The sequence below is a fragment of the Castor canadensis genome, chromosome X (genome assembly GCF_047511655.1).
Source record: "Castor canadensis chromosome X, mCasCan1.hap1v2, whole genome shotgun sequence".
NCBI classification, from domain to species: Eukaryota; Metazoa; Chordata; class Mammalia; order Rodentia; family Castoridae; genus Castor; species Castor canadensis.
This window is the reverse complement of record NC_133405.1, coordinates 108464798-108475925: the sequence shown is the minus strand read 5'-3', so window position 1 is coordinate 108475925 and position 11128 is coordinate 108464798. Positions and strand designations below refer to the sequence as shown.

The 11128-nt window shown below is 40.9% G+C and overlaps 2 pseudogenes; both read left to right on the top strand.

The window, feature by feature from the left end:
* The first annotated feature begins 6739 nt into the window (after positions 1-6739).
* LOC141410442 (ferritin heavy chain pseudogene) lies at positions 6740-7432 on the top strand (annotated as a pseudogene).
* Positions 7433-9651: 2219 nt separating this feature from the next.
* Positions 9652-10076, top strand: LOC109675478 (ferritin heavy chain pseudogene; annotated as a pseudogene).
* Positions 10077-11128: the final 1052 nt, after the last annotated feature.

Here is an 11128-nt window from a genome sequence, read left to right as displayed (position 1 = left end):
TTTAGTCTAAAGCCATCTTTGTGCAATTCTTGGTGAGTTTTCAGTTTCCACACAGGCCTTTTATCCTTGGATATTTGGATAGAGGCACTTGCAGCTAGATGGAAAAAAATCTCTGAGAAATACCTGCTTAGACATCCCCTTCCCCCATTAGAGTGCTGTAATGTTACAGCTCTCTAGTGCTGTAATGTTAGTGTTAGGAAAAATGCCTCTTACAAAGAAAGCGCACGAGAAAAGTCTCACGTCCATAGAGCAAAGTTTAATGGCAGGCCCAAACTGCTAGGCTGGCTGGGGAGAAGATGGCACAGCCCCGAGTCTGGGCAAGCAGTGGCTTTTATAGAAGGGGGAGGTTAAGAAAGTTAGCGCATGTGCAGTAGTCTCTGGTAGGGGTGGGGCTGTCTTAGAGCACAGGAATTTCTGTTAAGGGGCAGGGCTGCCATTTTTGGCCAATTCACAAAATGGCGACATTATTGTTCTATCATTGCCCCATTTTTCTTTAATAATGATGAGAGTAGGGGCTGAGGATCAAGAATTGGGGCAAAGCATCGGTCTCTTTAGCTGCTTCCTTCTGGCAGGGGGCGTTGTATGGAGCAGGATCCTCAGGCTCCTGTGTCCTGGTGGGGGCCCTCATAGCAGTCTTCTGGACGATTTTGGAGAGGTTGATATCCCTGGAAGTACAACTGGTTAAATTGTTGATTAGCAGTAGAAGACATGCAGTATGATACAAGGGAGGAAGCTTAAGAATAGGAGAGCAAAAACATAGGCATTAGGATGGGCATTGGCCAGGAGAACCACTGTGAAATGTTTTCCCTAGACAATTTCAAGAGTTCTCCAAATCCCTTTTTTCTAACTGTTCCTTGAGGGGTGTCACCACTGGGGGATCCCATTGAGCTTGACAGCAGTGGGTGTCATGAGAATGACCAATGAGGGCTGGTCCATCGAAGTCCCAATGGGGAGGGTAAAAGATCCTTTTAGGAGAACAAGATGCCCTGGTTTAACAGAAATTGCTATAGGGTGGGGCAGGATCTGGTCTGCATGCTCTCTGAGAAGTTCCCTGAGAAGGCAGGTAGTCAGCCAGAGGAGCAGAATCTGTTGGAGGCAAGTTTTCTAAGAGAAATGGGTGGCCATACATTATTTAAGACCCAAATAGGAATATTAGGAGGAGCATAAAAAGGTGTCTGCTCAGGGACTGCATACCTAGGGATCTAAATTCTGCAAAATCCTATAACTGCCAGGAAAGCTGTAAGCTGTCTTATGGTATGGGGGTTGGGAAATGGAAGATTGGGTTGATGCATTTATGACTCAGGGAGTGAGTCTGTCCCTTTAAGGCCACACCTAGGTAGGTGACCTGTGGGAGGCAGGAGCTGTCAGGATGTAAATGTAACACTCTTGGATAAAAGAGAGCTTTAGCTCATTATTTTATATAAATTGACACTTTTAACTTTGTAAATGTTTGTACCTTATTTAGATAAAGTATAACATAACACTGATACAAGGTGGTCATTTAAGACACATAGCAAATATGTAAATGAACTCTGATTTAGTAGTACTTAAAGCTTGACAAGATCAGCAGAAAACACAAATAATTTCTTTGATAAAATCTTTCTCTGTAATGGTTTTTTGTAGATGTTACTCAGAGCAGAAAAATATTAAGATAACCTTGTTATTTTATAGACATAGAGGATTTGATTTTAGTTTGACATGACCCTAAAAATCTTTTAGGCAACTCTTAGATTATATTCAACTTTAACTTTATCACACATCAAAGCTTTTTTTATTATACACTTTTAAAACTTACTCAGACCTTTATATAACATACTAAACCCTTTGATGGCTTGTCTTTATCCCTTCTATTTGAAACAATCTTTAGAACAAACCCTTCTTTACAAAATCCTTTCTCATCCAAAAACATTTCTTTTTCCTTTAACTTCTCAAAAAATACATTTACTACCTATCTATATTTTTAGTTGTTTACTTTGTAGCTTGTATTTTAAAATTAACTTTTATAAGAATTTTAAATTTATTATAGGGGCTAAAGCAACTAATTAGTAGCCTTTGCTGTTTTAAGGAATTTATGATAGGCTTGAGGGGATATTGTTTTGGGTGTGGAAACTGTGAGGGATTTTTGAGTTTTATTTGAATAGGGAGAGCTGTCCTGGCTCACCCTACACTCATCTCATCAGCCCACACTGTGGAATCTCTTTGTTCCTGAAGGAGGGGGCAGTAGAGATAGCCCCCTCCAAAGTCTTTAACATTATATGTGCCAGTCAGTGTGCTAATCATCCCCTTCATCCCATTGTACCATATAGATACCATATATAAATATATATATGTATATATATATATATATATATATATATATATATACACATACCATATATTTTCCCATTTTTAACTAAGATAATAACCACTCAAATAATTCAGTGCATAAGTGAATGAATTTACCTTGGAAATAAAAATTCAGGTAAATTAAACAATAGTTTGAGATGTGTCTGTGGACTGTGGTTCACTAGAAGGGCTATGGTGTCCAAGACAGGTGAAAAATGAGATTTAGGATTCCAATATCACTAAAAATACAATCAAAAAGCTAGATTTTCTTCTATTGTAAAAATTCATTAAAATATACTTTTCATAAAACTAGAACCCCATGTCATGTCAGAAATCACACATGTGAATACCTACTCTTCCAATTTAGTTATATGACTTTGTCCTTCGTGGAGCTTGTTTCCTCATGTATAAAAATGGAAACCATACCATCAAACTCACAAACGTTTTGATGAGAATTAAAGGATGACTTTATATAATTGCCTAATATCACAGGCATTACAAAATTGACAGCATATAAATATCTAGAATAGAAGGAGGAAGAGAAGACAGGAGGAAGGGTGCTGCAAAGGCACAAAGTAAAGAAGCAATGGGGGAAAAGAAAGTTTCCGATGATATTAATCCAGTGTGATAGTCTCCAACTGTATCACACTCAATTTTAGCTGTTGCTCAGAATGAAGAAATGTCTTTATTTGCACAACAAGATGATTCAAGTACTCCTGTGCTTAGTGGTTATGGCTAATCCCAGTACAATATGCTTTCCTTGGAGAAACTGTGTGAATTTCTTTATGCTATAATTACCATATTGGTGTTTGTTGTCACACGCATGCACACAAAGGAGCAGTATTTGATCTATTTGGAAGTCTCAAAACAACATGGTCTTAATACCTTTTGGAAGGAAAGGAAATTCAGAAAGTCAGATAAATAATTGCATGAATGTAGACTTTTAAGATTTCCAAAGCACACTCACATTCTCTGTATTATTAGCTTTCTTTCTGATGCTTACTGCATACATAAAGACTGAAAAATGATTATCTCTATTTCATAGTTGAGAAAGCCTCAAATAGCTGAGTTACCCAAGACTAAGAATGAGGTCTAAAGTTAAAAATCTCCTTCTGTGTCATATCTCCGTAATCAGTCTCCACAAGATGCCACTAAAACAAGAGTAGGAACCTTATACTAGGGTTTCTAATAAAGGAATCATAAAGATATGCCTTCATATTTCTGAAAGTGGTTGGAGCCTGATTTTCCATCTTGCCTGGCATAGCAACTACAGCTTTGTAAATTGGGTGGCAGGAGTGGAGATAAATTCAATTCTGGAAGGATATAAAAACTACAAACCAAATGGAATTGGTTTGAATGGTTAATGATACCTATGTGATGTGCTCCTAAACTCTTATCAGTTAAACAGAAGATATTGTCCTCTTTTTTTAATCTATCATTAGATAAGCTAAGGAATCTACTGCTCATAACAAATACTATGCCTTTATTTTAGAAAAATACTTATTGCATTCATTCAATAAAGATTTGAATCATGAATAGGAATTTGACAACATATGGAAGAACTAAAATATGATGAAATAGCCACCCTTGTTTCATATTTTTAAAAGGCAAATCTGTGAATTTTAAGTTACTCATTCTTTTTTTGAGACAAGGTCTCACTATGTATGTAGCTCAGGCTAGCCTCAAATGCATGTTTCTCCTGCCTCCACCCTCCAAGTGCTGGAACAGTAGGTGTGCTCTGCCATGCCCTAGCCCCTTGATGCTGCTGTTTTAACCCAAGAACACAGAACTTAACTTTTCAAATAACATTCTACTATGGAAAGAAAGTTATCTCAGCCTTCTAATTTGGGGTGGGATAACATTTTATATTTGCATCAACACTGGTAAAAAACAAAAATGCTAATTCTTAAACATTTCTAACCAGGTTCATTAGGATTATATCAAGATTTTAAAAAAGAAATATTAGTTTGAAATGTGAAAATAAAGGTGCTATTGTAGCAAATTTTCTGTTTCTTGTGATGATATGAATGGTCATGTCCTAAAGCTGATGATATATTCCACAAATACTGTCATAATCAACTGAATTACACTGCCACATAGGAGTGTAAAACCTTTGGAGAACTTGGTTCTAAGAACAACTGTCTAATAAATACCAGAGGAAAATAATTAATGGAATTATTTCCTAGATCCTATATTCATAATATAGATGCTGTTCCTTATAGGCTGTAGCTTACAAATAATTATTTGTTCAATAGAAACATTTCATGCCCTCAGTCTTCAGTCTTTCATCATGTAAAGTTGTTAACAGCTACATGTGGTCCTAGTTACATCTTATCAACCAGCCTTCCTGGTGTCCAGGGAGAAGTAACTAACTTCTACAAAAATCACTCAAATTTGCTGTATATTGCATATTACCTTCTTTCCTTCATTTCCTTCAACAACAAACTTAGTATTGTGAGCTATCAAAAGTTTCAAAATAAAGTACAGAATACCAGTACTTTAGTTGATGTGCATCCAATAGACTAACAAGAGATCTACCACTTTAAATGATCTGACATAGGATTTACCATATTACTACTCTAATGTGGTAATGTGATTACCATATTATTACTAAAATACTACAGCTTAAAACAAAATCTTTGGACATCATTAATTGTTAAGCCCTGAGAAGAAAGAGCTCTGCAATGGAAACAAATAGATAGAACTAAGGATCCTGGCCTTAAGATGTTTACAGCAATTTGGGGGCCAGGTGTGGTGGTACAGGTTTGTAACTCCAGCTACTTGGAAGGCAAAGATCAGAAAGATCACAGTTCCAGGCCAGCCCAGAAAAAAAGTTAGCAAGACCCCCTTGTCAACTAACAAGTTGAGCATGGTGACCTGTGCTTATAATCCCAGCTACATGGGAGGGAAGACTTATGAGGCCCATAGTCCCAGACGGCTCCAGCCAGAAACATGAGACCCCTATCTGGAAAAATAACTAAAGCAAAAAAGGGCTGAGGGTTGTGGCTCAAGTGGAAAAAAAACTTACCCAGTAAGCACAAGGCCCTGAATTCAAACCCCAGTACTGCCCCTCCAAAAATGAAGTTTATAGTCATTTTAGACAGACAAGATAAGCATGGTTGAAATTAAAAAGCATTCAGGGCAATAATATGAGAAATGCCTATATAAACTTATCTTTTATAACCTATGTTTTGAAGTTTAGTTGTTTTTCTCAGACAAATATTGGGATTTATTGATTCTGCAAGCTATCAGTAATTTTGAAACTGCTTTAACATTTCCACCAGAAATCAGATAAAAGATGTCAGAAGTTAGTTGAAATTCAAAAAGGACATAATCAGAAGGAACAAAAATTGTATTCCATTGTATTTCCAAAATTATGAAAGTCTAAAGTTAAAAAACTGAAGTGAGGTTTTACATAACGAGTATACAACTTTCTCACTCAGCTTACTTATTGCAATCAATGAACCAAGTGCAATATTAGTATCATCTTGATATATCAAATGATTTGATGCCTACATATATATATACATATATATGCGAACACACTTATATCTAGATTCTTCATGATGATATGATGTATAGAATGCAACTGAATGATTAAAAAATAAAACAAGGCTTGTTGCATGACTGTAAGAGTAAAAAGGAGACTGGGGGGATAAATACATCCTCATAGTTAATAGTACTTTAGGAATGCACCACAAGCTTTTGTTTTCTATTAGAGAAACCATCCAGGTAAGTTGTACTTATATTCATGAATATCCTCTAAAAATATTATATGATTTGGAAGACCAGCCCAGAGTTGTCTGGGTTGCTGATGGCACTCAGCACTCTTGCCCCTGCCCCTGCCCCTGACCCCTGATCCCCAACCCAACGCCTTCCTTCAAAAGTGTCATTAGCATACACATAGAAGTCTTAAAGTGAGCTGCCATTCAAATTAAGGTTTGTAATATTAAATATAACTAATGACATCACAAAAGCCATACATTTAATGAAATAATCACATTTGGGCAATATTCAAAAAAGTTACTTAAAGAAATCAACCAGGCGACTTACTCAACAACTTTGAACTTTATTCATGAATAACTTAAAAATATTTTGCAGATCAGATGGCAAGAGTAGAGTCACCAGGGTTGCTCAGGGAACTCAGTGCCCAAGCCTGAGCCCTGACCCCTAACCCTCACTAAATAGAAAATTCCCAGAGGCCACCATTGTCCACTTCCAATGACACCTCAGAATCACCTCAGGCTTACCTAACACTCCTCTAGGCTCAGAGCCCATCTTCCCTGGCCACGATCTCCCCCACAATGGAGTTGCCAAGAGGGTACCACCTCCACCAGCTCCAGCACTGCAGCTCCACAACCCACCCTCCCGCTCATCCTTCCCCTACTTGCTCACTGAGCCCATGCTGCCTGTCATGGCCACCGTGCCACAGCAGGTGCGACAGAATTACTACTGCAAAGCCTCTTTCAACACCCAGATCCAGCTGCAGCTGTACGCCTCCTACATCTACCTGTCCATGGCCTTCTACTGCGACCATGACGATGTGGCCCTGGAGAACCTTGCACGCTTCTTCCTGTGCCAGTCTCACGAGTGGATGGAGCACTCTGAGAAGCTCCTGTCTGTGCAGAGCCAGCATGGCGGCCACATCTCCCTGCGTGACATCGCCAAGCCAGACTTGGCTTGGCTCAGGGGCCTCCAGGCCATGGAGTGCGCCTTCCACCTGGAGATGACCGTCACCGAGAGCATTCTGGAGCTGCATCAGCTGGCCACCGACAAGGCGACCTACACTTGTGCCACTTCCTACTATCTGCGCCAGCAGGTGGAGACCCTGGGGGAGCTCACTGGCTGCGCCAGCAGGTGGAGACCCTGGGGGAGCTCACTGGCTACCTGACCGACCTGCACAAGATGGGGGCCCCAGAAGTTGGCTTGACTGGGTACCTCTGTGACCGGCTCACCCTTGGCGACAGAGACAAGGACTAAGCTGGGACTGCCCCCATGGCCATGGGGTCTTCCCTGGAGCCACCAGATAGGACATGCATCAATTGCCTTTCTAGCATGTTCACTTGTTTTTCCTTCCTGTTTGACTATTGTTTCTATTAAAGTTATTTGGTTCTGAGTAAAATCAAAGTGTCCACTTGACTCCTGTGTGAAAAACTCTCACCTTTAAAGATTGAGGTCAGATCCCCAGGTACAAATGGGTATCCAGGAGACTTCCTCACACCCATGCCCCATTCTCTTGCAGCTTGAGGTCTCCAAGGGAGAGAGAAGGAATGCAACCAATGGGCTCCTGGAAAACATCAAATTTGCCCTCCCCTCATATACAATACGGGAATGGGGTATGAGGTATGGGGGATGTGATGGGGTAAATGCTCTGGTCTCCTCTGTCTGCCTACATGGTGAAAGTATAAAACGATTGTGCCTCTGGGGCAAAAGAGAAGGAAATGAGATTGGCAGAGCTTAAAAGAAAGAGATCTTCAGCTTTACCTGAAAACTTTTAGCTTACTAAGATATGCAAACATTAACATTTGTTGATTCTGAGTGGTAAGATGAGAACCCTGGAACATGGCATTGCCAAGTACCTCTTTGACCAGCTCACCCTAGGCCACAGTAATAACAGGAAATCAAACTTAGCCTGGATCCCCACAGACTTCAGAGTGAATTCCTGTGGTCACCAGTGCTGGGTATACATGTTACATATAAATATATTACCTATTCAAAAAATTATTTGCACTTTTAGAAATTAAAAGGAATGATGATGGTAATGGCTAAACAAAAAAAAATCTATGCACACAAACAGAACACATATCAAAAGGGTAAAATTATCAAACCAAAAATTTTTAGGAGTTCTTAGAAGATATGAAAAGCAGATGCTGTCACATTGCTTGAATCAAAACTTTGACATACAACAGTAAATGGAAGTACACTCAAGAATTTCAAGACAATAATCAATGAAATGAAGAACTACAGAAAAGCCTAGTTCAACTATGAGATTAAATAATCATTTTGTAAACAGCAAAATTTCCTCTTGTTTCCTTGCTCTGTTCCTCTCCCACCCCTGCTTACAATAGGCAATAAATGCCAATGGTGTTTGAATTCCTTTCATACTCAAAAATTATACTCCAAAGACAGGGGCTCATTTGACCACGGGGAATAAACAAAATAAATTACAGTAGAGCTTAAGGCAATTGCAGAAATGCACAGAATGGACACAAACAGAATCACCTGTAACTTAGAAGAGAGATCCACTAAAGTCTTCCAATATTGGACATGCCTAAATTTTGGTCACTGGGATGGTTCCCATCCCACCTCCCCAAAGGAGAGCACTCCTTAATTGATACGTGCCATCCCCCAACTCACAGGAGAGGTAGACTAGTAAAAAAGAAAGTGAAGAGAAAATAATGATGAACAAATAGAACTAATTCTGGAAGAAAAAACAGACATAACACAAAAGCAGAAAAGACCTCTGCCAAAAAATTTAAATGCATATTGTCAGAATTACTAGGAGGAAAATAAGTTTACAAAACAAATGGACTGTGATAGAAAAGAACAATAGAGGACAAGAGAAAGTACTTAGATGCTAAAATATTGTTGCACAATTAAAAATTCATTAATGACCAGTGCAAGTCACTCAGGCCACTGATGGAACTCAGGGCTGATGCACCAACCTGGATCTCTGACTCTTCACCTTTACCTCAGAAGTGTCATTAGTTATAGATATGGAAGTCAGATGGGACAGCTACCAGCTTTATGATATTAACTAATGATACTCAAAATCACTATTACTCCACGTAATGAAACAATCACATTTGAGCAATATACCAATAACTTGGTTTAAAAAATCCAGAGGACTAACTCAAAAAGTTTGCACTTTATTCATAAAAAACTTTCTAAAATATGTAGATCATGGACTGGTGTAGTGGCTCAAGCGGCGAGCACCTGCCTAGCAAGCATGGGGCCCTGAGTTCAAAACCCCAAAACCACAAAATACCATAATTAAATAAAATATATAGATCAAACAGCCAGTATAGATTCACCTAGGTTCTCTAAGGGGCTTGGTGTTCACGCTCATGCCCTGTACCTTGACCCTTGACCCTCACTCAGGTGGTCACCACTTCCAGCCACTGACATTACCCAATTCCGATGACCCCTCAAGCCCACCTCAGACTACCTCAGACTTTCCTCAGACCCACCTGGCCAGGAGCCTTCCAGCGCTGCAGCCCCTACGCCCACACCGGGTCGTCACAGGGGCCCCTCCGCAGCCAGCACCATCACGACAGACTACGCACCACCTTTGCTTTCCTGCTTGCTGTGCTCGCACCAACTGCCATGGCCGCAGCGCAGTCTCAAGTGCGACAGAATTACCACCCCGGCTGTGAGGCGATATCAACAGCCAGATCCATGCGGAAAAGCTCCTGTTCATGCAGAACCAGCGTGGCGGCCGCATCTGCCTACGTGATGTCGCCAAGCCAGACTGCGACGACTGGCTCAGTGGCCTCCAGGCCATGGAGTGCGCCTTCCACCTGGAGATGACCATCACCAAGAGCATCCTGGAGCTGCATCAGCTGGCCACCGACAAGGGCAACCCGCACCTCCGCCACTTCCTACAGCGCCACTATCTGCGCCAGCAGGTGGAGACCCTGGGGGAGCTCACTGGCTACCTGACCGACCTGCGCAAGGTGGGAGCCCCAGAAGACGGCTTGACTGAGTACCTCTGTGACCGGCTCACCCTTGGCGACAATGACAAGGACTAAGCTGGGACTATCCCCATGGCCATGGGTTCTTCCCTGGAGCCACAGATAGGACATGCATCAACTGCCTTTCCAGCATGTTCACTAGCTTTCTTCTTTCTGTTTGACAATTGTTTCCAGTAAAGTTATTTGGTTCTCAGCAAAATCAAAGTGTCCTCTTGACTAGTGCATGCAAAACTGTCACCTTTAAAGAATGAGGGCAGATCCCCATGCACGTTTAAAATAGGTATCTGGGATTCTCTCCACACACTCATGCCCCATCCTCTCCAAGAGGTGTGTGGGGGGGTGCACAATACATAGGCTCCTGGAAAACACCAAATTTGCCTTCTCCTTATAAGCAGGGTGGGCATGGGTGGTAAAGGTGGGCATGGGTTTTGAGGTATGGCGGGGTGTGACAGTTGAGCTGTCTGGGACCCTGGTGTCTGCATGGTAAAAGCTTAAAAATATGGTGCCTTTAGGGCAGAAGAGAAAGAAATAACATTAGACAGAGATTTAAATAAAAGGGATCTTTGGCTGTAGGTATACCTCAGTGACTGAGGGTTTTCTAGCATGTGAATCCCTGAGTTTGATCTCCATTCACCCTCCAACAATTAAAGAAAAAGAACTTCAATTTTACTTGAAGAGTTTTTGTTTAGTAAAACACACAAATGTCAGTTTCTTGAATCTAGGTTGCAAGAACGAGGCCTGGGAAGAAAGCATGGCAGTGAAACCCTTTGACCAGGCTACTCTGAGTCACAGTGATAATGGGACTGAGCCTTAGCCGCTTTTCCGTAGACAACAGGGTGACAAGGCTAAGGGATACTTAGATATTTATTAAAACATGTTTTTCTGTGAAGGTGCTTCTAGAAAGCATTAGTATTTTGTTGTTGCTGGACTGAGGTTTGAACTCAGGGCTTCACACTTGCAAAACAAGTGCTTTCCTGCTTGAGCCACACCTCTAGTCCCATTTTTGTTCTGGTTATTTTGGAGATGGGTTCTCACAGACTATTTGCCTGGGCTGGTCTCCAACCTCCATCCTGCTGATCTGAGCCTCGCAAGTAGCCACTGGCACCTGG